At 40.2% G+C, this 27336-nt stretch overlaps 1 long non-coding RNA gene across 1 annotated transcript; it reads left to right on the forward strand.

The window, feature by feature from the left end:
- Positions 1 to 1732: 1732 nt before the first annotated feature.
- Positions 1733 to 25654, forward strand: LOC148790334 (uncharacterized). The gene is made up of 2 exons (XR_016078889.1): positions 1733 to 1904; positions 25214 to 25654. It is a non-coding gene; the product is annotated as an uncharacterized LOC148790334 (long non-coding RNA).
- Positions 25655 to 27336: the final 1682 nt, after the last annotated feature.

Consider the following 27336-nt stretch of genomic DNA (forward strand, 5'->3'; position numbering starts at 1 on the left):
CTCTACTCTTTCCTTCAAACCAAACAAGCCTTAGTTGACAAGGTGAGCTGAGGTGTCTCCCTTAGTTGTCGATGTGCTGAGCCGAGATCTCCCTCAGTGATCGAGGTGCTGAGCCGAGGTTTCCCTCAGTGGTCAAGGTATCATCTAACTCGAACTCAATTTGAATTAGAGACTTGAGCTTGAGCTGAAAAGTTTGAGCTTGGCTCGGCTCGAGCTCGACTACCTTTGATTGCAAGTCCCCTATTAACTGAGATGTCGAGCTAAAGTCTCCCTTAGTTGGAGAGAAAGAGAGAGAGAGTGACATTCCTGTATTTTATAAGGAGAGAGAGGGATGGCATTCTTGTAATTTGCAAGAAAAAAAGCAAGAGAGAGAGAGAGAGCTAGTAGGAGAGAGTGGCATTCTTGTAATTTGAAAGAAAAAAAGCAAAAGAGAGAGAGAGAGTTGGTAGAGAGTGGCATTATTGTAATTTGAAAGGAAAAAAAAGCATAATTTACTATTAGATTCCATTTATTGGCTTCTCATGTTGGGGCTCGCTCATAAACTATTAGACTTGAGCTCGATTCGAATTAAAGACTTGAGCTTGAGCTCGAGCTCGGCTCGAGTCAAAAGCTTGAAAGTTCAAGCTTGGCTCGAGTCAAAAGATCGAAAGTTCGAGCTTGGCTACCTTTGATTTCTCTCAAGTAGTTGATGTTTCGAGTAGAGGTCTCTCCCTCAATTGTAGGTCCCCTAGCAGTCGAGATGCTAAGCTGAGATTTCCTTCAGTTGGAGAGAGAGTGGCATTCTTATAATTTATAAGGAGAGAGATGGCATTATTGTAATTTGTAAGAAAAGAGAGAGAGAGAGAGTTGGTAGGAGAGAGTGACATTATTGTAATTTGAAAGAAAAAAGCAAGAGAGAGAGTGATATTCTTGTAATTTAAAAGAAAAAAGGCAAGAGAGAGAGAGAATTGGTAAGAGAGTGGTATTCTTGTAATTTGAAAGAAAAACAAAAGCAAATGAGAGAGTTCGTATAGAATGTCATTTTGCAATTTCCAAGAAAAAAAAGGCAAAAAATAGTGTTAGGTTCCATTTTCCTCATCCTTATGCCTTTTTACATACACATTTCAGTTTAATATATTTATATAGATTTTCTTTTTGAAGAATAATCATTTAAAAATAAATATATGTTTATGGTAATCTTTTAATAGGTCCCACCATTTGTATTTAATAAACTATTGTTAAACATGTGTTAAGCTAATAAATAACTATCTATTGAGAATGTTTAGGAATGAAACTAACAACTTTTTGAATCATATTTCTTAAATTAATAGGATAACACCATACTAAATGATGGTAGTGGGTTGTGGGTTTTAACACCAATTTCTTAGAAAATGCCACATGCCTATCATTCTAGAAAAATGAAAATGCCACATGTTTAAATGGTGGGGGGCTATAGTCTGGTAGTGGGTTGTGGGCTTTATCAAGAATTTCTCAAAAATTGCCACGTATATAGATTTATAGAAAAATGAAAATGCCATGTGTCTAAATGGTGAGGGGCCGTAGCTTGAATATATTATATTTGGTTTTACTTTAATATGCTTCAAGTTTAGGTCTCCTTTTACATCATTTATACTGAAATCAAATAAAATAAGGTAAAATTTGAAAAAAAAAATTCAGAAATTTGGACCCAAACCATTTAAATTACCATGGTTTTGCATCAATGCAAGCAACCAAACGCAACTTAATAGATCATTCGACCCACTGTTCGAACGGATGGGTTTCAAGCGGGTGGGTTGGGTCGGTTAAATGGGTTTGGGTCAAATTGCCACCCCTAATTAGACAGTGGACAGAGAGAGCGAAAGAGAATGCAGTGAGATGGGTGGCCAAGAGAATGTAAAGCATCTCGAAGAGTGCTCTGTTTCCAAGTGAGTTCATTCCTCTTTCTAGAAATTTTATCCCTAGTTGGTGATGTTTTTGATTTAGTAGATAGTATCGTCATAGCAATTGCTGATTTTAGGCATTCCGAGTTACACGACTGGATGTAGAAGGAGAGACAATCTGCTTTCAGTAATTAAAATGGAGAGATCAAACCCCTTTTTATCCTCTAAAGAAAAAAAAGACACCTAGTAGCAAGAAAATTACCTGAGATTTGGATAACATACAGTCATTGATTTTTTGTATGTTCATTTACCAATATCAGAACGAAAAACAGAACCCAAAGCCAAATCAATTCTATCAATAAATATGTACATCTCTCCCATGTTTCTTGCCTTCAATTTTCATTAAAATTGTTTGTTATGATAAGTGAGCCTTTGATTGTAAATTAAGTTACAATGAGAAGAAATCTTTGGAAAGGCATACTTGTCTTTGCTTATTCAGGTATTATGCTAAACATGGAGAATCGGAGATCAGATGCGTCCACCCAAGTCTCCTTGTTTCTCCTGGTCCAAAATATATGGTATAGGGGACAATGCTTCCTTGGAACCCAATTTGCTTGTGTTTAAATCTTTGACAGATGCACTCTTTCATGCATACAGATTGGCAATCAGTCATTCTCCTCAACCTCAATTCATCCTATAACCCATATGTTAGATATGGTGCAGGATAGTCCAATAATTGTGGGAGGTTGGACCATTAAGTTCCATTTTCTTTCAACATTTTAAGCTTGCCTATTCCAAAGAGGCAGTGATATCTGAAGTTCTCTTTATGAGTAATAGCTTTTGGTAATAAGCCAAGAAGCAGGTTCTCGTATGGTATTTTGGGTTGCTTTTGATGATGCTTGGTGCTTCATGTAAGACCCATATACATGTTAAAATGTGTCCAGCCATGAAAACCTACATTGTCACTAGAGGGTTGTTTTAATACATAATCATGTAAAGCCCGAGAAGATTAGAGAGTATAGACCCATTTACATGATTGGATTGGGTTTGACCACTGGATCCTTGAATTGCAAATCGAATCAGTGAGGTGAACGTGTTGAACTGTTGATACTCTACTAGAGGCTTGAACTGAATGTTGATGCGTGCTTGAGAGGCATTATGCTTTTTTTTCTTCTTTTTTTCTAATTTTTATTTTTTCCTTTCCCTCCATTTCTTTCAGTTCAGTTTAGACGTATGAGGCAAATACATTACTTCCTTTCATTGTAAACTTAGATTCTTATCCTTTTCTCATTTCTTGAAGTTTTTAAGCCAAACCCGTTATCACAGATTGATAAATATCATCAGCTGAAATATGTTGTTTGTTGAATCAGATATGTGCCATATAGGAGTTCATTTATCTTGATCTGCTTTCTTCTAATTGATGGAATGGATGCTTGAATTAATTTCTTTACCAAAATCCCCCATAAAAATACACTTTAGGCCAAGCTTTTTTCCCCTTTCATTGAATATCATTTTGTCCTTTTTTAGTTGATACTCAATGTCTTTTCTTTTACTATTTTTTTTTCTGTTTTTATGTGCTACTGCTTATTTTCCTCAAATCATAATTCTATCACCTCAGTGCTTGCATGGACCTATCTCTCCTTTCTCATTCATATGATTTATTTATCGATCTCTTTTGAGAGAAGACAAATTATAGTTTCATTAAAAGGGGAAACCCTCCCAAGAAGGCTTTACAGTGAGAAAAACTAACATCCAAGAATAAAGGGAAGGTACTATTATCCACCAAATTCCATCAAGTTCATAACTATTTTTTTGGACAATTCTTTGGTTTCTTTTTTTTTGGAAAATGGAAACGTAATATTTATTGAATCAAAAGCTGCACATACAAGCTGAGATCAGTCCCAGAAAGGCAGACTATTCAACTCAGCAATTACATACTCCACCAAGAACTGGAATGAAAAACAACAGACAATTACAGTTTCTGAACTCCTCAGAGACTGATACCCAAGAGATTAACTTTGCTACAGCTTTCTGGATTAAATCTTCTGGACTTAAGGCCTTATTACAGAAAAGCCTACTATTCCTCTCAGACCAGATGGACCATAAGACAGCACTAGGAATGGTCTTCCACACTATCTTCCTTTTCTTGTTAAGCCCTTTGATGTTCCAGCAACACAAAAGCTCCTTTACCGATCTTGACATAGCCCATCTTAAGTTCATGGAGCTGAAAAAGTGGTTCCACAGCTGAGAAGAGAACGGGCAATGAATGCACAGATGATCAGTAGATTCAGAATTGTTCCCACACAGACTGCACGAAAGGTCCAAAAGCTGAATGCCCCTTCTCACAAAATTAGCTTTAGACAAACATTTATTCAGAACCATAGTCCATACTATGAAGTTGGATTTAGATGGGCTAATGGGATTCCAAACCTGAGAACAAGGGAAACCAGTGGCACCCATTCTACAAAGTTGGGAAGCCAAAGACTTGACAGAGAAAACACCATTTGGATTCCACTTCCAATACCACTTATCTTCTGAGCAGAAATCAACCTCTTGAGTCTGAAGAACAGTCAACATGTTCATTATCTCTTCCATCTCCCAGTCGAAAAGATTCCTTCTAAAGGTAGGGGACCAAATAACTGAATCTCCAGACAAGCTGCAACACTCAGCAACAGAAGCCTCTTGATTAGATGCACACTGAAAGAGGAGAGGAAAAGATTCAGTAAGAGAACCATCCAAGCATCAAGGATCCTTCCAAAACTTGGTTCTACTACCATTGCCAACCTTAATTGAGATCCCATAAGCAAGAACAAATAAGTTCTTCATTATCCCTTTCCACAGAGAGTTTCCCCAACTGGGAGGAGGGTCCCTAGTTCTCCAGTTTCCCCACTCCACTCCATACTTACTAGCAATGAAAATCTCCACCAAGCATCATTTTCAGCCGCAAATCTCCAAATCCACTTACAAATAAGGGTAGAATTAAAGGTTTTCAATTTCCTTATGCCTAAACCACCTTCATCCTTGGGGAGGCAGGCTTGATCCCGACTAACAAGATGAATTTTTTTCTCCTCTTTCCAACCCCTCCAAAGAAAATTCCTTTGAAGTTTTTCAAGATTTCTTGCAACTTTGTTTGGGATAAGGAAAAGGAAGAGGAAATAGGTAGGTAAATTGGATAATGTGCTCTTAATCAAAGTCACCCTACTCCCAACAGAAAGATATTTTGCCTTCCAAGATGCCAATTTTCTCTCCATTCTTTCAATAACTGGGTCTCAAATTGAAGACAACCCATAACTCGCCCCCAGAGGAAGACCCAAATATTTAACTGGAAGGGACTCAATCTAACATGCTAAAATCTCTGCACAATCAACTAAGTTGGATACTTGACCCATTGGAATGATTTGACTTTTGTTCCAATTGACTTTAAGACTAGAGACCACCTCAAACCAAGATAATATCCCCAGAATTAAGTCCACCTGAGAGGGAGAAGCATCCACAAAACATAGTGTATCATCTGCAAATCGGAGAATGTTAACCTTCTCCCCCTCTGGAGTAATTGCAAAGCCTTCCCACTCACTAGATTCAACAACCTTTTTACAAAACAAAGTGAGGATCTCCATTACACATATAAAGAGTAATGGAGATAGGGGATCACCCTGTCTAAGACCCCTGGAACTATCAAAGAAGCCTGCAGATTGTCCATTAATCAAAACAGAAAATTTTGGAGAGGTGATACGTACTTTAGTCCAGTTCCTCCATTTCTGCCCAAAATTCATTTGCTGCAACACAAGATCAACACATCGCTAGTTGACATGGTCATAGGCCTTTTCAATGTCAAGTTTACAAATCAACCTTGGGGAACCCTCTCTTCTTCTTGAATGAATCGGCTCATTAGCAATAAGAACTGAATCAAGCATTTGTCTACCCGGAACAAAGGCACTTTGATTGTTAGAGATAACACTACCTAGAACCCCTTTCATTCTCTCAGCAAGGACTTTGGCTAAGATTTTATAGAAGCTATGTAGAAGACTAATCGGCCTGAAATCTTTTATGTTCATTGCACCTTCAATCTTCGGAATAAGGGTAATAAACATAGTGTTTAAACTCTTCTTCAATGAATCTCTCTCATAAAAACCTTGAAAGACATTCAAAATATCCTGTTTCACAAAGTCCCAACATTTAATGTAGAAAAGATTTGTAAGTCCATCTGGCCCTGGGGATTTTTCATCTGCCAACATTTTAATTGCTGCTTTTATTTCCTCCTCCGTAAAAGGTCTTTCAATGAAGGTGGACTGAACATCACTCAACTATTTAAAGGGAAGGGACTTAGGAAATGGTCTGAAGAACCAAGATTCTTTATAGAGCTTTTTATAAAAACTGGTTGCCACTATCTTCATATCTGCCTCAGACTCCCCTACCCTCCCCTCCCCTTCCAACCTAGTAATTACAAAAGCTCTGGCTCTTGCATTTGCCATTTTATGGAAGAAGTGTGTGTTTCTCTCCCCCTCTTTTAGCCAAACCACTTTAGCTCTTTGTCTCCATTTGATTTCATCAGTCACATCTAATTTATCATACTTCAACTTCACCTGAGATCTTTTCTACACTCCTCTAATAAAGGACCCAACTCTTCTGCTGAATCAATCTCCTTTATGGTACTCAAAAGAGCTTTCTTTTCCGTTTCTAAATTGATGTTTTTCTCCAATTTCTAGATTTTTAATCTTGCTTTAATGGCACCCAGTTTTTTTTGCCAAAATGAAAGAGCTGGTTCCCATTACTTGCAAATCTTTCCACACTGTCTTCAACAAAGGGATAAGATTAGCATCTTCAAACCAGACATTCTCAAATTTAAAAGGGGGTCTAACTCTACCTTTGGCACCACAGACTAACTGAATTGGAATATGATTTGAAACTGGCCTAGGAAGGGCAATCTGCTTGAAATCAGGGAAGAGCTCTTCCCAATTAGAAGTAACCAAAAACCTATCCAGTCTCACAAGAGTGGGGATATCTTGATTATTGGTCCAAGTAAACTGACTACCATGGAGAGGTAAATCAATCAATTCAAACCTGTTGATGAAGTCAGCAAATTGAGCCATTTCCCTGGATCTTCTCCCTCTGGAATTTTTCTCTTCAGCAGACAAAGTGACATTAAAATCACCACCAATAACCCAAGGATAAGACAGATGTCCCCTCACCACAACCAGTTCCTCCCAGAACTCCTCCCATAGATTTCGATCAATAGGACCATATACATTTGTGACTTGACAAATATTTCCATTTGCAAAATTCAGAACTAGGGAAATCGAAAAGTTTCCAATGTGAGAGGAGATCAAGCTACAAACTGATGGATCCCACATGCTCAACAGCCCCCCTGCACTCCCAACTGCCAATTTAGCTTTCCATCTGACCTTCCCCTCCCCCCAGATGCTTCTAACTACTGCAGCCTCCACACTGTCCAGCTTGGTTTCTTGCAACAGAATGATCTTCGACCTCGACTTCTTCAAGGACTCACACACTACAAGTCTTCTTCTACCTGACCCCAAACTCCTTACATTCCAAGATAAAAATTTTACCTCCATTACAAATCATAGATACAAGAAAATTTATTTCTCAAACTTTTCTCCGCCCCCCCCCCCCAACTCCCCTAGTTGTTGCCTGCCTTGTCGTTTAAACCCCATGTTAGCCTCATCATTTCTCTGCTTCTCTTGGAATTATTTCCCCATTTCTTTGCTGCTACCTTCCATCTCTCCATGAGAATTCTTTGTTCAACTTCCTCCAGATATTTGATTGTCTCCTCCTCCATCCCCTCTAAAGAAATCCCCAGGTATTTACCCAAACCCAACAGTTTCGACGATACCCAAGAAGGGGCACTAGAAGTAACTAGTTGCTTACCTTTCTGAATCGATTGGTTCATCACCTTTCCATTGTTCATATACGGCTGCTCTGCTATTCCAACACCCTCAGTAGTTTTAATACCTCTTCTTGCTTCCTCCTGAGCTCTATCATGGTCTTGATCCACTCTCCTGTCTTCGGGTTGTAAACCTGAAACCACCATCGCAATCGGATCCACCTCTATGAGGGAATCTTTCACTCTTGACAAGGCTAGGTGATGGACTTTCGATCGAGTCTCTTCCCCAAGAGAAGCAACGGGCGGAGACAAAGGATTCGAAGAAAGAGGTTAAGAAGCCAAAACTCCCTTGCAGCCTTTCGACTCCACCCGCAAAGGAAATAGACGCTAATTTTGAATTCCCTGGCTGACCCATGAACTCTTTGGAGGTTGGCTAGACCATCCATGGTCCTTGTAACTCGGGCTGCTGGGCTTCCTTCGACTAAGTGGATGCCTGGGCTCATTGATTGCTTTGGGCCTAGGCCCACAACCCGAAATAGGGGGGACCTTGACTGGGCTGGAAGTGGCGAAACAGGCCCATTTCCTTCTAATAAATTCTCCTAGGCCAAGCAATTCTCGAAAATAGGCATCTGTCGGTCTACCCCCTGGCTTTTTGGCGAAGAAACCTCCCTAGGTGCCATGTGCATCTCAACAAGGCATTGTTTAATCAAATTTTTGATATCTTTGACTCCCAATATTTGCCCACTTTCCCTAGATTTTGAATTTTGAAACCCACCCACCGCAAATTCTTCAGTTGCCTCATTTGGACCCTCCACGCCCTTTAAGATTGGACGGCTCGGGTTAGAGCTGAGCTTGTCGCTATCTTCTCTTCCAACGGCCGCCGGAGAACCCAACCGAGCACGAAACTCCTGATGCAACTCCCCAGCGGAGGTCCAGGGTTGGACACTTTCACCGATATCTTCCAGGACCAACGTATTAGTATAGTTCGAGACTACTTTCCCCTCTTTCTGGAAACTCCCAAGCCCCCCATCTCCCCCTCTCCATCTACAAATAGTCGGCAATATTTCCGGCCAGATTTGGACGGAAAACAGAGCTTCCCTCGCTGCAACTTCGACCTTGTTCGGAATGGATTCCCCCCTGCGTGCCTTTATTCTAACCCACTCATAGGTAGCAACCTCTGGAGGCGAATCGTCCGTCTCAATGAATCCCCCACAAATGTCTCTGATGGTTTTATTACACTTGGACACCAGAGAAGAAGGGGAAGACCGAACACCCTGATCCAGATTGACTCCATGTCCTCACCTTCAGAGAAAGGATCCGGGTAGAAGCATCCCACACTCACACCCCACCAGTCCAGCAGGAGTGAATTCCTTCCCATATGCCAAGGCCCATTACGTAAGACCCATTCCGCTTCGGCTCTTGAAGGGCAGATGAACAAGAAAAGGCCATCTGCCATTTTCTTTACTCTTATTCCCCCACCTCTCTCCACAGTTTACTCACCCATGTTTCCAATTCACTAATCCCCACCCCCCACCGAAACCTTCCAGCCAAACAGTTCTGCAAAAACTCTCTTCTTGCTTCCACCGCCTGTGATTCTGTGACCACAACCCGTTTATCATCAAACTTTTTCACCTCCGTCGACCCAAAACCAGGCCAAGCTCCTGCCGCTGCCGCTTTACTGTAGGAAAAATTAGCCCTTGTCCTCGCATTTTCTCCTCTCTTCGATACCAGTTACTTGTTTCCCACCTCCTCTTCCCACCAGTAGATTTTCTGGGAGGAAAGTAACGAAACATTTGGACTGAGAACAATCTCCAATCACCCAAAAAAACAGTTGCCAACGTTAACAGACCCCACTTTTCAGAGATTTATCATACAATCCATTCACTCCATTAACCTTGCACTCCTCTTTGTAAGCAGAGCTGACCCAAAATGTTCCCAAGCTTCATAAAACAAACCATTTTGCAAGATGTTCCAAAGTGCCAACAAAGTGCCACCGGAATAGAACTTCCTTGAGGGTCTTTGGGAAACAGACCCCACTTTTGCAAGACATTCACACCGTTCCTTGAGATGCCTCTACTTTTCCAACACAATAGAACTTCCTTGAGGGTCTTTGGGAAACACCAAGAGCGCTTTAACATGTTAATAAACTTGTACCATACCTCCCATGCCACAGAATAATGGATTGTCAAGGCGTCACCTAGGCAATAAGGCACCCGTGGAGGGTCCCCTCGCCTAATCACCTAGGAATTTTCTAAATGGTGCTATTTTATACTATTATATTCTTTTTTTTATCAGTTTAGTATACTTTTATATTCTTAATTTTTTGAAGGTTCCCATTGGAGGGCCCCTCGCCTCCTAGAGGACCGTAGAACATTATTTTGAAAACCACAAGACACAGGGGCATTAGAGGGTACCTATTGCTTCCTTCAATCTTGAAGGGGAAGCCATACTCTAGTTCTAGTGGTTTTGGAAATGTCACCCTCCTGTGACTTGGTTAGAGTTTACAGAAGCTCTTTGTACCCTTTTTGTCCCTTCTGGTTTCAATGATTATGATGACGTCTTGTCCAAGTTATGACAGATCATATCAGTTTGAGATTATTAGATTAAGTTTGAAAAGCTCGCCTCTAGGGTGCATAGATCTTTTTTTTGATGAATCTCTAGGGTGCATAGATCGACAAAGAAGACCTTGGTTGGGTGTTTTTACTGGTGGGCTCAGTCATGATATTTTGTTTTGAAGATAATAAAGAAGAAAGTTTTATTAAAGGAAACTGTATAAAATACAATAGGTGACAAGGAATCACCTGAAGACCTCACACTCAAACCTGACCTCCCCAAAATCAATAGAGATCAACCAATATCAAAACAAGCACTCAAAACCTCCCATATGCAAAACCCAGAAGAAAAAGCATAGTCCCTTCGAAAGATTTATCTCCCATCTATCCAAAATCAAACAGGCAAACCACCCAAAGATCCCTTACCCTATGCAATCATAAGACCCTTCCTTCCAATCATTCATTTGTAGGAATCAAAACCTCTTTTTCTTCTTTATTGCTTTTCTTGTCTTTTTTACCCTTTCTCTATTGGCAAGTCCACACCCTTCTCCCCTTCCACAAATGAATGTCTAAAGTCAAAAATTGGAAACTCCTTCCCAATCTTCATTGCAGATTCTTTCATTGATTCTTCCACTTAAAAACATTCCTTGCAAATTCCTCTCCACCCAAGGAAAAAAAACCAGTGTTTGATGACCATATTCAGATCAGCTTTATTTTTTCAACCTCGTGTATTTCATCCATCAAAATCTCGCCTTCCTCGCCTTCTACTTCATCTCCCAAGTCATCCACAATAGGTAGCATTCCTCGCCTTCCTCGCCTCCAACACATTTTCTTTTTCCCTAACATCTGCTTCATCATTAATCTCACCCATGTCTAGGGTTGTCAATTGGACTGGATTTAGTTCAATCCAATCTAGTCCAACATTGGTCCATTTACAAATGGACTGGACCAAATCTGGTCCAAATCCCATACAAACCAGATCCAATCCAGTCCAATTGAAATGCAAATGGACCGGATTGGACCCAATCTAGTCCAAACTAAATGAAACTTTAAAAATTACATGAAGCCCAGGAAATATAAAAAATTGCAGAAATATGTTATTAAAAACTTTAGAAAATATAAAAATTGAAAAAAATAAAGCCTACATTAAAACTGTATCAAGAATTATACAGTTGCATATATGAGTATAATATACAGTTATATCCAAGGTTTTTAAAACTGAACTGGACAGGGAACCGTTCTGGGGATTGGTTCCCGGGTTGAACGTCCAACCGTTTGAACCAAACGGACTATCCGTTCGATGGTTCGACTGCTTGGGTCAACGATTCGCTGACCAAATCAACGATTTTTGGCCAAAAAGTGGTTTTCGGGTAAAACAGAACTGATCAAGTGATTGGTTCCCTATTTTTTTGATCTGGTTGTCTGGTCCAATCTGATTTTGAAAACATTGGTTATATCAAGCATTAAAGCTTGCATTCTTTTATGCCAATCCAACCACAACAATTTCATAAGGAAAATCAAGTTAAGTGGGTGACGTGGATTATGGATAAAGAATTGATCCCTAGACTTCTAAGCAAGGTTTTTAAAACCAGACTGGATAGGGAACCGTTCTGGGGACCAGTTCCTGGGTCGAACGGTTCGACCATTTGGGCTGAACAAACCATTCGTTCCCAGTTTTTGGCCAAATCAACGGTTTTTGGCCAAAAAGCGGTTTTGGGGTGAAAGGGAACTAATCAATTGCCTAGTTCCTAGTAGACCTGTTCATGGGCCGGGTGGCCCGACGGGCCGGCCCCCAGATAGGCTTGAACAAGATTTTTGGCTCGCAGGCTTAACCTCGGGCCAAAAAGCCCGGCCCGCATAAAATTCGAGCCGGGCTCGGGCTTTGCCAAAATAGCCCGGCCTGAGCCCGGCCCGACCCGACCTATAGTTAAACCTAAGTAAACCCGACCCGACCTATAGTTAAACCTAAGTAAAAACCCTATGTGATGTCCATTTTTTGATTTGAGAATGTTGTTGATTCACTTGTAGGCCCATTGTTCATTTAAATAGGGGAAAAAAACACCTAAATTGAAATAGAAAATGTCCTTTTGAATAGGGAAAAATTCAAAATTCTTTTATTAGGTCGGGCTTCGGGCTCGGGCTCGGGCTTCGGGCTTTTTATCAGGGCCGGGCTCGGGCCCAAGTTGTAGGCCCGTTGGTCGGGCTGGGCTCGGGCTCGGGCTCGGGCTTGGGCTCGGGCCTAACATTTTTCTGTTAATAAAGAGTCAAAGCCCGGCCCGGCCCGGCCCATGAACAGGTCTAGTTCCCATTTTTTCCGGTCCGACCGTCCGATCTGGTTTTGAAAACACCGCTTCTGAGGTGGGTGGACCCAACCAAATCTAGATCACATCTGAATGGTAAACAGTTTTTTTGGTGAAAATGGTAAACAGGTTATTGTCCCAATATGTGATATATTTGTGCATCGGGGCAGATCATATACTATCCAAATTTGGTAGGAAAAAATCCATATTATCGGATCAGGTTCGGGTTCATTTCAAAATAATATGAACTTCGGTAGATGATCGAAATCCAAAATATGAGTAAGAGTAGGGTCAGATCTTGGATTGTATCGTTTTGTTTCATCACATCGCATTGAGAACCGAGAAGGGAAGAACATGAGTAGGGTCGGATCTTATTGCAGAAGTCTCTGTAAAATGCGCCTTCTTGAGTACAATACATATGGTGTCATCTCTCTGCCTACGTGAGACTGCATGAGACTGCCGTTTGGAAGTTTCAAACGAAAGGAACGGACCAACAGACTTTTGAATTAATCCAACTTCAGTCCATTCTATACATGGACGATTTATGGTATGGGTCCAACTATCCGAGTCCATACCATCTTTAGGACCATCCAATCCTTCCATACCACTTTCAATTTGGGCGGCATCCAACCCGAAACCAGTCCATTGACACCCCTACCCATGTCCTACTTCTTCCCCAATCTATCCTCTTCTTCGTCTTCGTTTAACCTTTCTAGTATTTCTCACCTTCTCATCCTTACTTTTTCCTACCAAGCTCTCGGTACCAGCTTCCTCTCCACCTATGACCCCCTTACCAAACATTTTCCTCATATCAACCCCAACCAACAAGAGTTATGGCAGTAGTGGGTTTGGCCTGCCTTCAAAAGGAGTGACTCAATCACCTAAGACCAAGCCCATACCAGCTCAATCCATTAATCAGAGAACAATCCAGAGCTACAATATTCGAGCGTTGTGTGGTGGGAGTGAATTTAGGGAGGGGAGAGATGGACAAGCTAGGAAGAGTTCTGGAATGTGAAGTAGGGGATTGGCCATTACAATATTTGGGACTACCATTGGGAGGAAACCCTAATGCAGATAGCTTTTGGTACCTAGTGATTGAAGGATTTACAAAGAAGCTAGTATGTTGGAAAAGAAACTACATTTCTTTGGGGGTAGAATAACTCTAATCAAATCTATGTTAGCCAATTTACTGGTTTACTTTCCGTCAACCTTCACAAGTAAAAGTGGCAAACCAACTAGAGACAATCATGGGGGATTTTCTATGGGAATTGGGGGATACTAATAAGGATCTTCTAGTGAAGTGAGAGAGAATTTCCAGGACTAGAGATGATGGAGGCCTAGGGATAGGTAACATCAGATTATTAGCATACATGGATTGAAAAACAATGGTTGGGATGTGTGTCTCGACCCTATGACTTCTCGTTATTCTCCTTGGAAAGCTATTCATGGTATATTGCTCACTATGCTTCCTTTTTCTCAAATACGATGTTTGTGCCAGTAACAAAGTATTTTTCTAGGAAGATGTTTGGACCAGGGAGGGTTCCCTTCCATTTACTCTTATCTCAGAAAACTAAAGAAAAGTGATATCCTCAATGTTTATTGATAACTCTTGGGCTTTGGGTTTGAGGAGAGGGTTAAGGGAGTCAAAAATGGGAATGGTTGATGAACTTGTGTCTCTACTAGGGACAGTTTACATAGAACAATCTTGTTTGGATAGCAGAATTTGGAAACCTTCCTCTTTTGGCATTTTCACTTGTTCTTCCTTCTTTATTGTCTTCCTTCAATCATCTAACTTTGTAGGAAATTTTCCAACAAAGGAGGTTTGTAGCCCTGTGCCTTCAAAAATTAGGGCTTTCTGTTGGGATATGGTACTCCAAAAAATCAATACCTTGGATTTGTTGCAAAGGAAAAGGTCATATTTATGCCTTTCACCCCATGTTTGTATTTTTTGTTTGGGATATGGTGAGATGACCACACATTTATTAATCTCCTGCCCTTTTGTGTCCTTTATTTGGTCTTGGTTCTCTTCTCTGTTTGGTTATAGTTGGATCCCTCCCTCAGATGTGGTAGGCCTCGTTGACCCAATTTTTTCAGGCAACCAAAGATGCGGGGAAGAATTTATGCAGAGAGCTACAAGAGCAACGATGCTTTGGTCAAGTTGGGAAGAAAGAAATAATAAGATTTTTAAAAGCATGGTTAGATCCAAGGAGGAAATGTAGGAGTGACTAAAAATTATTCACTGGCTGAAAACAATTGGTGTATTTAAAGACTTCTCATCTGAAAATTTTTATAGGAACTAGGGTGTTGTTTTTTTTTTTATCAATAACAGAGTGTTGTGGCAAGTATAAACTCTCTTAAACCTGTGGTACGAGAACTTTGGTCCCCGCCAATACAAAACGAGGTGAAGCTGAACTTTGGTGGTAACTCTATAGGCAACCTGGGACCCTCGGATATACAGGGTGTCTTCAGAGATGGAGAAGGGGATTTGGAGTTGGTAATTGGATGGCTGTAGTTAGGTAGTTTGGGAGCATGGACACAGAGATAGTTGTTAAGGAAAATTGTCATGCTAAAAAGGGAGATTGGTGCTTGCTTCAAGTGGACAAGAAGATCAACTAATGGATTAGTGGATGCCCTAGCAAAACAAGGGACTGTTAGGGGGAATATGTTTTGGGTAGTGTTGTAATTCAGTGTTTGTAATTCCTTGTCACCTGTGTAACTAATTTTTTGTATAGTTGTTCTTTTGGCACTCCCTGTAAGAGTGCAGTTTGAATGTTTGAGATCTAACCCACAAATTGAGGGGATGGTGTTTGCGATGTTGTCGGCTCTTTTTCCGGTGATGGGATCTGGTAATGTCGATGACTGGTTTTAGTGAGTTTTTGTAGTTTTGTTTTTTCTTAGTTCATATGGCACGCTACTTCCCTTCCAGCAAATCTGCTGGGGGGAAGAGAAGATGGGAAGCTAACAACTGGTACCAAAGAGTGGAGAAAGAAGGGCGGACAAGGGCCAACTTTTCCTACAGCAATGCAGCGGCAATAGGAGCCTGGCCTGATTTTGGGTCGTCGGAGGTGAAGAAGGTTGGCGGCAAATCGGTTGTAGTTACTGACTCTCAGGTGGTGGATTCAGGAAGGGAGTTTTTGCGGAACTGTTTGGTGGGGAGAGGGGATTAAGGACGTGGAGACTTGGGTAAACAGGCAATGGAGAGTGGTGGGGGGAGTGAAAGTGAAGAAAATGGCAGATGGTCTCTTTCTTTTCATCTACCCTTTGAGAGCTGATGCGGATTGGGTTTTACGAAATGGGCCATGGCATTTGGGGAGAAATCCACTCTTGCTGGACTGGTGGGGTGTGAGTGCAGGCTGCTCCTACCCAGATCTTTTATTGAAGGGGAGGACTTGGAGTCGGTTTGGATCAAGGTGTTTGGTCTCCCTCTCTTTCTCTGGTGTCCAAGTGTAATAAAAGCTATAGGGGATGCCTGTGGGGGATTCATTGAGACGGATGATTCGTCACCGGAGATTGCTACTTGTGAGTGGGTAAGAATCAAGGTTCGTGGTTGCGGGGGAAGTCCTGTTTACTGTCCAAATATGGCAGGAGCTTCTGCTGTCTATTCGTAGATGGAGAGGGGAAGAAGAGAAGCTTTGGAAGGTTCAGATAGAGGAGAGAGGGATTTCAGATTGTACCAAGACGTTGGTCTTGGAAGAATCTGGTAAAAGCTTCCTTCCCTGAACGTCTGTAGAAGTGCAACATCAGAAGTCTCGTACTCGGTCGAGCTCCCCGGTGGCCGGTGGTAGAGAAGAAGGTGAAGGGCTCAGCTTTATCCCGAGCCGTCAAATCTCAAAGGCAGCGAAGGGTCCAGATGTGTTAGCAGAGGAATCTAGTGGGAAGGGATTTCGAATTTCAAATTTTGGGGCTAGAGTGTAGACTTTGGGAGTAGAGGATATTAAGTGCCTGATTAAAGAATGTCTGGCTGAGATGCACGTGGCACCTAGGGAGGGCTGCTCGCCTAGAAACCAGGAGTTGGACCACCAGCTCCCTCATGCTGAGAACCATATGGCCCAAGATAACTTAGAAGAAGGTACTGGTTCTAGCTCGTCTCCTCCAGCCAGTTGGAGTTTCCCCTCTTTTTTTCGGATGTTGGGCCTGGGCCCAAAGCAAGTAGTGAGCCCAGGTTTCCTCTTGGTTGTGGAATGCCCAGTAGCCCGTCTTTCAGGAATCTTGGCTGGTCCATCCAACCTCTAATGGGTTTAGGGGTTAACCGGGGCTCTCAGGACCAGTGGTCGAGCTCTCTGCGGATGGAGAAGAAGGGCGGGGGGGGGGGTTGGACCTTCTCTCTCCTGCTTTTAAGCCCCTGCCTCCTCCGGCTGCTTCCATTGGGGCCGGGTCCCAGCTAGATACTTATCAGTTTGTTGTGTTGCAAGTTGAAGGTGATCTGATTGAGGTGGATCCAATCGCGATGGTGGTTTCAGATTCACAGGTCGAAGGTAGGGGAGATGATCAAGACCATGTTAGATCCCAGGCGGAAGGAAGAAAGATTTGTGCAACTACTGAGGGTGCTGAAATAGCAGTTCAAACGCAGGAGAACAGTAGTTTGATGTTGGTTCAGCCGAGCCTGGGAGGTAAACAACCAGTGACTTCAAGTGCTTCTTTGGTCTCATCAAAGCTGCTGGGTTTGGGTACATTTATGGGAATTTCGTTAGAAGGGTTGGAAGAGGAGACAATCAAATATTTGGAGGGAGTTGAACAAAGAGTGCTTCTGGCAAGGGGGAAGTTGCAGCAAAGAAGGGGGTAACAAATCTAAGAAAAGCAGAGAAATGATACGGTTGACGTGGGGTTTAAACGACAAGGCTGGCAGTAGTGAGGAGGGGAGGGGGAGAAAATCTTGAGGGTCATGCTTTCTTTTGCTTTAGGTGTTTGTAATGGAGTTAAAATTGCTCTCTTGGAATGTTAGGGGTTTGGGGTCGGGTAGAAGGAGGCTAGTTTCAGATCACATTCCAATTCAGCTGGTTTGTGGTGTCAGAGATAGAGCAAAAGTCCCTTTCAAAATGGAAAATGCTTGGTTTGAGGATGCCACTCTTGTTCCTTTGTTGAAGTCTTTGTGGGATGATCTGCAGGTATTGGGTACTAGTTCTTTCATTCTGGCAAAAAAATTGGGTGCCATCAAAGCAAGATTAAAGATTTGGAAATTGGAGAAAAATATGAGTTTAGACACTGAAAAGAAAGCTCTCTCGAGTACCATAAAGGAAATTGATTCAACAGAAGAGTTGGGTCCTATATCAGAGGAGCATAGATTAAAAAGATCTCAGGCAAAGATGAAGTATGATAAATTGGCAGTGTTGGAAGAAATTAAATGGAGACAAAGAGCTAAAGTGGCTTTGCTTAAAGAGGGGGACAGGAATACACACTTCTTTCACAAAATGGCAAATGCAAGAGCTAGAGCCTCTGTAATTACCAAGTTGGAGGGAGAGGGCAGGGTGGGTGTCTCTGAGGCAGATATGAAGTTAGTGCCAACCAGCTTTTATAAAAAGTTGTACAAGGAGTCCTGGTTCTTCAGACCTTTTCCTAGGACCCTTCCTTTTAAACAGTTGAGTGTTGTGCAGTCTTCTCGTATTGATTTCACGGAGGAGGAAATAAAAGTAGCAATCAAGTTGTTGGTTGATGAAAAATCTCCAAGGCCTGATGGTCTTACAAACCTTCTCTATATTAAATGTTGGGATTTTGCAAGGCAGGATATTCTGAATGTCTTCCAAGACTTCTATGAGAGAGGTTCCTTGCAGAGGAGCTTGAACACTACCTTCATAACCCTCATTCCGTAGATTGAAGTTGCAGTAAACATTAAAGATTTCAGGCCGATTAGTCTTCTGCATAGCTTCTACAAAATCTTAGCTAAAGAGAGAATGAAAGGGGTTCTAGGTAGTGTCATCTCCAATAACCAAAGTGCCTTTCTTCCAGGTAGACAGATGCTGGGCTCTGTACTTATTGCTAATGAGCTTATACATTCCAGGAAAAAAGAAGGTTTTCTCGGGCTGATTTGCAAACTTGATATTGAAAAGGCTTATGATCATGTCAATTGGAGATGTGTTGATCTTGTGTTACAGCAGATGGATTTTAGGCAGAAATGGAAGAATTGGGTAAAAGTTTGTATCACCTCACCAAAATTTTCAGTTTTGGTTAATGGACAGTCCGTAGGCTTCTTTGATAGTTCCAGGGGTCTTAGACAGGGTGATCCCCTGTCTCCCCTACTCTTTATATGTGTAATGGAGATCCTCACTTTGTTCTGTAAAAAGGCTGCTCAGATGAATTTTGGGCAGAAATGGAGGAATTGGGTAAAAGTTTGTATCACCTCTCCAAAATTTTCAGTTTTGGTTAATGGACAGTCCGTAGGCTTCTTTGATAGTTCCAGGGGTCTTAGACAGGGTGATCCCCTGTCTCCCCTACTCTTTATATGTGTAATGAAGATCCTCACTTTGTTCTGTAAAAAGGGTGCTGATTCCGGTGAGTTGGAAGGCTTTGCAATTTCTCCGGGGGGAGAGAAGGTGAACATTCTCCAATTTGCAGATGATACATTATGCTTTGTGGATGCCTCCCCCTCCCAGGTGGAATTAATTCTTGGGATCTTATCTTGGTTTGAGGTGATTTCTGGCCTTAAAGTCAATTGGAATAAGGGTCAAATAATTCCAGTGGGTCAGCTTTCCAATTTAGTAGATTGTGCAGAAATTTTGGCTTGTTAGATTGAGTCCCTCCCAATCAAATATTTGGGTCTCCCTCTGGGGGTGAGTTGTGGTTTATCTTCAATGTGGGACCTGGTAATTGAGAGAATGGAGAGAAAACTGGCTTCTTGGAAGGCAAAGTACCTTTCTTTTGGGGGTAGGGTGACTTTGATTAAGAGTACACTTTCCAATTTACCCACCTATTTCCTTTCTCTTTTCTCTATTCCAAACAAAGTTGCAAGTCAGCATGAAAGCCTTCAAAGGAATTTTCTTTTGGAGGGGATGGGAAGAGGAGAAAAAAGTGCACTTGGTAAGTTGGGAGCAAGTCTGCCTCCCCAAAGATGAAGGGGGGTTAGGCATAAGAAAGTTGAAATCTTTTAATTCTACTCTCCTCGGCAATTGGATTTAGAGATTTGTGGCAGAAAATGATGCCTGGTGGAGATCTCTCATTTCTAGTAAATATGGTGTGGAATGGGGTAATTGGAGAACGAGGGACCCTCCTCCTAGTTGGGGAAACTCTTTGTGGAAGGGGATAATGAAGAATTTCTCAGTTCTTGCTGTTGGAGTCTCAATTAAGGTTGGCAATGGTATTAGGACCAAGTTTTGTAAGGACTCTTGGTGCTCGGATGGCCCCCTTGCTGACTCCTTTCCTTTCCTCTTCCAGTGTGCTTCAAGTCATGAAGCTTCAGTTGCAGAGTGCTGTAGTGTATCTGGTGGTTCAGTTCTTTGGTCTCCTTCATTAAGAAGGAACTTTTTCGACTGGGAGGTGGATGGGGTTTTGAATCTGTTGACCTGTCTTCAGAATCAAGAGTTGGATTTCAGCTCAGAGGATAAGTGGCAATGGAAGTGGAACTCAGATGGTGTGTTCTCTGTCAAGTCTCTGGCTTCTAACCTCTGTAGAAGGGGTGTTTCTGATTTCCCTTGTCATCAGGTGTGGAATCCTACCAGCCCAGCTAAATCTAACTTCCTAGTTTGGACTATGGTTCTAAATAAATGTCTTACTAGAGCTAACCTTGTGAGAAGGGGAATTCAGCTTTCGGACCTGTCATGCAGCCTGTGTGGGAGTAGTGCTGAATCCACTGATCATTTGTGCATTCACTGCCCATTTTCTTCTCAGCTGTGGAATCATTTCTTCAGCTCTATGAACTTAAGTTGGGTCATGCCAAGTTCGGTGAAGGAGCTGTTGTGTTGCTGGAAGCTCATGGAGTTGATCAAGAAAAAGAAGATTGTTTGGAAGACTATCCCTAATTCTGTGTTATGGTCCATCTGGACTGAGGGGAATAGAAGGATATTCTGTAACAAGGCTTTAAGTTCGGAAGAGCTAATTCAGAAAGGAATGGGCAAATTGATTTCTTGGGTGTCTGTGTCTGAGGATTTCAGAAATTGTAATGTGTCTACTGTTTTTCTTTCTAATTCTTGGTGGAATGTGTAACTGCTGATTAGATCAGTTGGCCGTTCTGGGACTGATCTCAGCCTCCCTTGTGTATCTCTTATCTCAATAAATATTATTTTACCTTTTCCAAAAAAAAAATTATGTTTAGAGACAATTTATTTTAAGTTTAGTAGAGACAGAAGTATTACATGCTTTTCCTCATTCTTAATTTGGTGAGGGGATTCTCATGCCTTTCCTTAGTTCTTAAGTGGGCACCCACCAACTTTGATAAGTAAATACATGCACAATATTGAAGAAACATTGAAATGTAATAACCATGAAGCCCATGAATGGCACAAGTATATATAATATGCCAATATCAAATCTCAGGTAATGTTTCAAAAATGGACCAGGATTGCTATGTCTTTCTAGAAAGCTAACCACCACCTATTTATTCAGGTCACTGATTCATTAGTTTGATCTTGTTCTACAGGTATTGAAAACACTAGTTTAAACTAATGTTATTGGTTCATTCTCCACCTCTTTCTGGACTTGAGAGTAGGACTAGTACGATATTTTTATATCTATATCTATATCCATATCTATCTATATCTATACTAATGTTAAAAGTACAAATGAGTTTTATTCATAAAAAAAAAGTACAAATGAGTTTGTGAAACTTTTCTTTTGGACTAAAATATCCCTATTTTTGAATTGGTCCCTCTGTAATTGGGAGGGTAGAAAATGTAATTTGAACTATTACTTTTCACCTTTAATTTACTCTCATTTAAGTCTTATTTTTAATGTATCAACTTCCATTCTCTCTCATTAAATCCTATATTTAAGGTATTTTTTCTCACTCATTAATTCTACTAATTAGAGTTATGTCCAATACTTTTAACAATATAAATCCCATGTTTTTTTAGAATGATCCAAAAATAAAACCATTCTTTTATCTAGGTGGAAAAAATTTGGAACATCTCTAATATTTTATATTAATCATATTAAAGAAAATAAGTGTGATAAACAAGAATTACTTTTATTGATAGAATGAAATACAAATTTTAAAACTCACAAAAATGAAATTGTTTTCTTGTCTAGTGGTGGGCCGATAGTTCAACATTTTGGGTTAAATGTGTCAACCCTTGATGTCATAATTAGATAACAAAAGAAAAATTAAAAAATATTAAAAAAATACTAAAATTTTGTAGGAAACATTTGGTTACATCTCTAATATTATGTATTCATCATATTAAACAAAAATAAGTGTGATAATTAAGAATTATTTCTATACACATTGAAATATAAAAAATTATAAAAAAACTTGGCCACATTTCCTATTATGTGAAAAATTCTAGCACTAGATCCATTGAAATATGAAAAATTCATATTGCCTGAATCTACAGATCACCTAAGTATCCATTGAAATATAAAAAATTCTAGCACTAGATCCAAACATCTCCAGTTTACATGATCATTGGCCCTTTCAATATCCAGTTTACACACCAGCCCTGGAGTCTCCTCCCTTTATCTTGAGTCAATGAGCTCATTTGCCACAAGAACTGAATCAAGCATTTGTCTCCCCAGGGCGAAAGCATACTGATTGCTTGATATCACACTACTCAGCACCACTTTCAATCTTTCATTCTTTCAGCCAACACTTTTTCCAGAATTTTTTCTTGTGGGCCATGTGGACTGATGCCTGAATTTACAGATCACTTAAGTATCCATTGCTCAGTCTCTTCTAGAGTGCGGGAATATTTTCTTATGTCTGCTGGAGTCTGTTGGGTCATGCCAAGAACAGTCAACGACCTCTTGTTTAGCTGGAATCTGACAGGTTTGAAGAAAAAAAGGAAAATTAGTCTAACAAGCCAAAGAGCTCTGATGAGGTGGTACAGCAGGCCAGCAAGCTGATCTCCTGGGTGTCTGTAACTGCTAAATTCAAGCACCTGAATGTGTCTGAGTTGTTCAACTCTCAGTCCATTTGGAATCTGTAATTTCTTGTTGTTTCCGAACTAGTAAATATGTCTTGGAATCTGTTGTACCATGTTTTGTTTTATGAAATAAATTTTACCTTACCTTTTCCAAAAAAAATTGCTTTTAACTTTTTATTATTTATTTATTCAATATAATGTTTCAATATTAAGTAAGATAGTACAGATATTAACCATTTAACACTGACACCCCTCCCCCTAAATCCCTTTAAACAGCCCATTGGTAGGTTCAAAAACTGATAGGTATTGTATATGCATCAATATGTTGTGATAGGAAGGAACTGGGTAGATATTAGAGGTGTTTCAGTCCACTATTTCCTATTTGATGGGTAGTCAACCTAAGTAAGTTGAGTTGTTAATATTAGGGCTGTCCATGGGTTGGTTTGGTTTGATTGTATTTAATTTTGTCAACTGAACCAAAAAAAGTCGGGTTGACTTTGAGGCGAACTAATACCGACCAACAAGGAGGGAAAACTGACCTCAATTTTCCATTTTGCTTGACATCGGTTTAATCGGTTTTAATTAAACTGAACCAAAATCAATGGTTGCAGCTTAAAAAGGTCAATTTTAAATAAGTGGGCTCAGCATCTAATTATGCTCCCTACACCAATTGCAGTTGGCCAGTTGCAGCGTTGTGACTATTCTTGATGAACAATTATGTTGTCTCTTCAGTCCTCTCCTGGTCTCATAGAGTCACAGTTAGCTTTTACTTTTTGTCAGTCAGCTTTCACTTTTTTTGGCTTTTTGTGGAAGTATGGAACAAAAACAAGAGGATTGAATGAAGAAAGAGATGGGTGAGATGACAGAATGTGGAGAGTAGTGGTTGTCAAACAAAAACAAAAAAAAAAACAAAAAGGCATAATATATATATATATAAATGTATGTGTGTCAGTTCAGATCGGTTTCACATTCGGTTACAAAAGGCATAACTGCAACCAAACAAAGTCATTAGGCTCTGCCATTTTCTAAACTGAGACCAACTGGATCATTTTAGAAACTGACCATCTTGGAACAAGCTGGTCCAGTTTGGTCGGTTTACAACATCTTGTGAACTGTCCTACTTAATATGCAATTTTGTAGAAACTGACCACACTATATCCTCATTCCAGATCAATGAGGATATGGTGTGGTCATTCAGGTTTTTAGTGGTCAATCACAATGCAAGAGGGGGTGCAGCCTTGTTAATTGGCCTACAGATTGCCTACTGCCTATATTTTTTTTAATGGTGAACAATGAAGATCTGAAGCAAGACCTTTAGTAACCAAATTGAACCCCTCATTCTGCTTAGTTCTGAGATCTGCAGTTATAGTTGCAGGTAACCCAGGTAGAGGTGTTCTGAAAAGAAAGCATTGGCATCAAGGTTTACCTTGTTTTGGGGTGCTTTTGTATATTTATATAATGAAGCCAGTACTACAAAAACAAGAAGCTCAACTATAAATGTAACACAAGGCAAGGTGTTTCCTTGAATGAAGTGAAATAGCACTTTGAAAAAAAAATCAAAAATATATTTTATATAAAGAACTGTAAATATAAATTCAGATAGAAATAAAAATATTTCAATGTGTATTAGCTTAATTGGTTCAGGTCTGTGAGCCTGGGTGCAGTTATTTTTTTATTACACTGAATTTTTGGGGGTTTTTGTGAGCCTGTATACAACATGATATCCAAATATATACTGTTAAGTTTATTCTTTAATAAAAGGGGAGCAATTTTGTCGCATGCTTTTTTTAATAAATTGGGCATATCTCTAGTTAAAAGACAAGGAAACCACAGCCAGAAGGAAAATCTTTTTGTCTTTTAAAGCATGAACCTTTTTACCAAACAATTAGGGGTGTGCCACTATTAAAAATTGGATATGCCCAAATCAATCACGTAGTATGATATGCATTGACTTTGCAACAAAGAAAAAGAGGAAGATGCTGTGTTTTAAAGGTTTATCTGTGATGCAGTACTGCTGAGATTTCCTCCAATTCTATCATGGGCCAATGGTGGTGCCAATCATGCCATGATGGCAGTTGGTATCTATTATGATTTATGAAGTATGCTGTGATCAAAATGATTGTTGCTCTGTGCTGTATGTTTAGGTTAAGTGCGTATGACAATTGGAACTAATCATCCTTCTCCCTCTTTGTATTGTTATGGTTGCAATGAGGAGGCTCTCTGATCAGTAGGGTTGTGTTATTTTATGGTGGATGGATCTGTGTGTTCTTGCCTTCTTGGTGGCATAGTAGCAAAAGAAAAAATTGTATTTTCACCTGCAGTTCTGTAACAATTAACCAATTACCAAGGAACCTCTTGATCCTGAACGTTTCCAGTTTTCTTCATAAATGCTATCATGCTTAAATATCCCATAAAGAAGCATATTTGCCTTGAGGCTCAGCTGGTAGACCTTAAAAGTTATCGAAAATTTTCCATATGAAGGGTATACAGCATATCCTGAATCTTTCCAGTTTTCATTATTAATTAAAATGAAAAGATCATGTTTGTGTTGTACATGTTCTGAAGAAACTTTACTAGCAACATAATCCATCCAGAGCTGATCTTCACAATCACTTGGTATTTCTAGACATGATGTTTTACCTCTTTTGTGCAGCCATGCAAATTTGTCCTCGCTTACTTCAATATAGTGGTGATCAGATATTAACTTGTGGGATGTCTGTAGTGCACTAGGCACATGGGTTTTCTCAGTAGCAGGAGCTTTGCTTGCAATTCCTGTGGGGATACGTCGGAAGTCTTTAGCACCCTTGGTATTCTTTGGGACAACTGGTACTATGCTCGATATTATCATGGGAATTAGTGCATGTGAAAGAGAACGTGCAGAACGCCAAATGAAGCTTTTGGAAGCACAAAATCTTGCAACTGATGCATCTTTGGTAGACTGGAAATGAATCTTAATGTTATCAACCTGTTTGCACTTAATGTTTTTGAGGACTGGTTTCAACTTCTATTGCTGTGTAAAGCAAATACTTTTTGTGGATAAGCTTTTCATGAGTTCTTGTATCAATGAAATGGATAATTTGTTTCTTTGATTTAACCTTTTCCCCTTATGTTCTCTGATTTCTGATATTACTACAATTAAGCATGGCCTTACTGCTAAAAGGGATGAGATTATTTGGCTAAATCAGGTGATGCTCTTGGATTTATACAAAAAGAAAGGCAAATGTTCTTTGATATCATTGGGGATAGAATACTTCAAGAGGGTGTTCTTTAAACCGAAATATGTTGTTTGTTGATTCAGATACATGCCAGGTAGGAACTAAGGGTGTCAATTGACCGGTTTTGGATGGATTGGACAGACCAATAAGACATTGGATTGGACCAATTCAATCCAAAATATTTATTAGATTGGATTGGACCTGGTCCATCCATAATAAATTTATCTATATAAATATATTAAGCTGAAATGTGTACATAAGAAGGCCTGAGGATGAGGGAAATGGAACCTAACAGTATTTTTTGCCTTTTTTCATGGAAATTACAAGAATACCACTCTACCAAATTTATATTGGATTGAGTTGGATTAAGCCAATATTTGATCCATCGATAGTGTCAATGGACCAGGTTTGGATTCAAACCAATCTAAATTAAAACAAATTTGAACAGATTGGACAGTCCAAACATTGATTGCACTGGTCCAAATGGTCCAAAATATTCATTGGATTGGATTGGACCTGGTCCATTTGTAATGGACTTACATTGGACTGGATTGGATTGGACCAAATCCAGTCCAATTGACACCCCTAGTAGGAACTGATCTATCTTCATCTTCTAATTGATGTAATGGATGCTTGAATTAGTTTCTTTACCAGACAACCCCCCCTAAACATATGATTATTCAATGTTTTCTTTTTTCTCTGAATATCATTTGGTTCTTAATTTAGTTGGCACTCAACATCTTTTCTTAGGGCCCGTTTGGCAAGATCTGGGCAGCCTGAAGAACGTTTGACAGATGCACATCTTTTCTTTTCGTTTCAGGTCTTTTCGTGCGAGATTAAAACGCGAAAGACGCGAGAAGCTTCATTTGGAGCTTCTCGAAATCAGCCCAAAATGGGCTTCTCGCATCTTTCTGGCATTCAGTCTTTTGGCGGCTAGATCTTCCGTGTGCCAAATGGAAATAGATCGATTTTTTGTCTTATTGGCTTGTAAACAGTCAAAAAACTGCACGAAAAGATGTGCCAAATGAGTCCTTATTCTTTGGGCCCGTTTGGAAGGGATTTCATGCAGCAACATCAGGCTTTGCAAAGTGGTCCCTGCACAAAAAGCCTAGAAACTATGTTTGGTGAAAACTCTGGAAAGCCTTATTTGGGCTTTCTTCTGTTCACATATATATATACTTTCCTAACACGTTCTAACATCATCTGTATACGCACATCCCACCATGACCGCTTTACAACATCCCACAGCACATCCCCACCGTGTATTGAGAACATCTCCTAATGATAACATCACTCTCGATGATGTCATCATTGAGAGATATTCTCAATACACAGCAGGGATGTACTGTGGGACGTTGTAGGGCAGCCCCTGGTGGGGCGGAGATGTAAACTCAAAAAGACCTGACAAACAGTTTTTTTTCCTATTTTTATGTGCTTATTTACCTCAATAGTTCTCCCACCCCAATGTTTCCATCAACTTCTCTCCTATCTTCTCATTCATGTGATTTGTATATCCATCTTTTTGAATTAAAAATAGAAAAAAACCCACATTAAAATCCTC

This window comes from Nelumbo nucifera, chromosome 7 (assembly GCF_055504915.1).
Source record: "Nelumbo nucifera cultivar China Antique chromosome 7, China Antique-T2T, whole genome shotgun sequence".
Classification (NCBI taxonomy): Eukaryota; Viridiplantae; Streptophyta; class Magnoliopsida; order Proteales; family Nelumbonaceae; genus Nelumbo; species Nelumbo nucifera.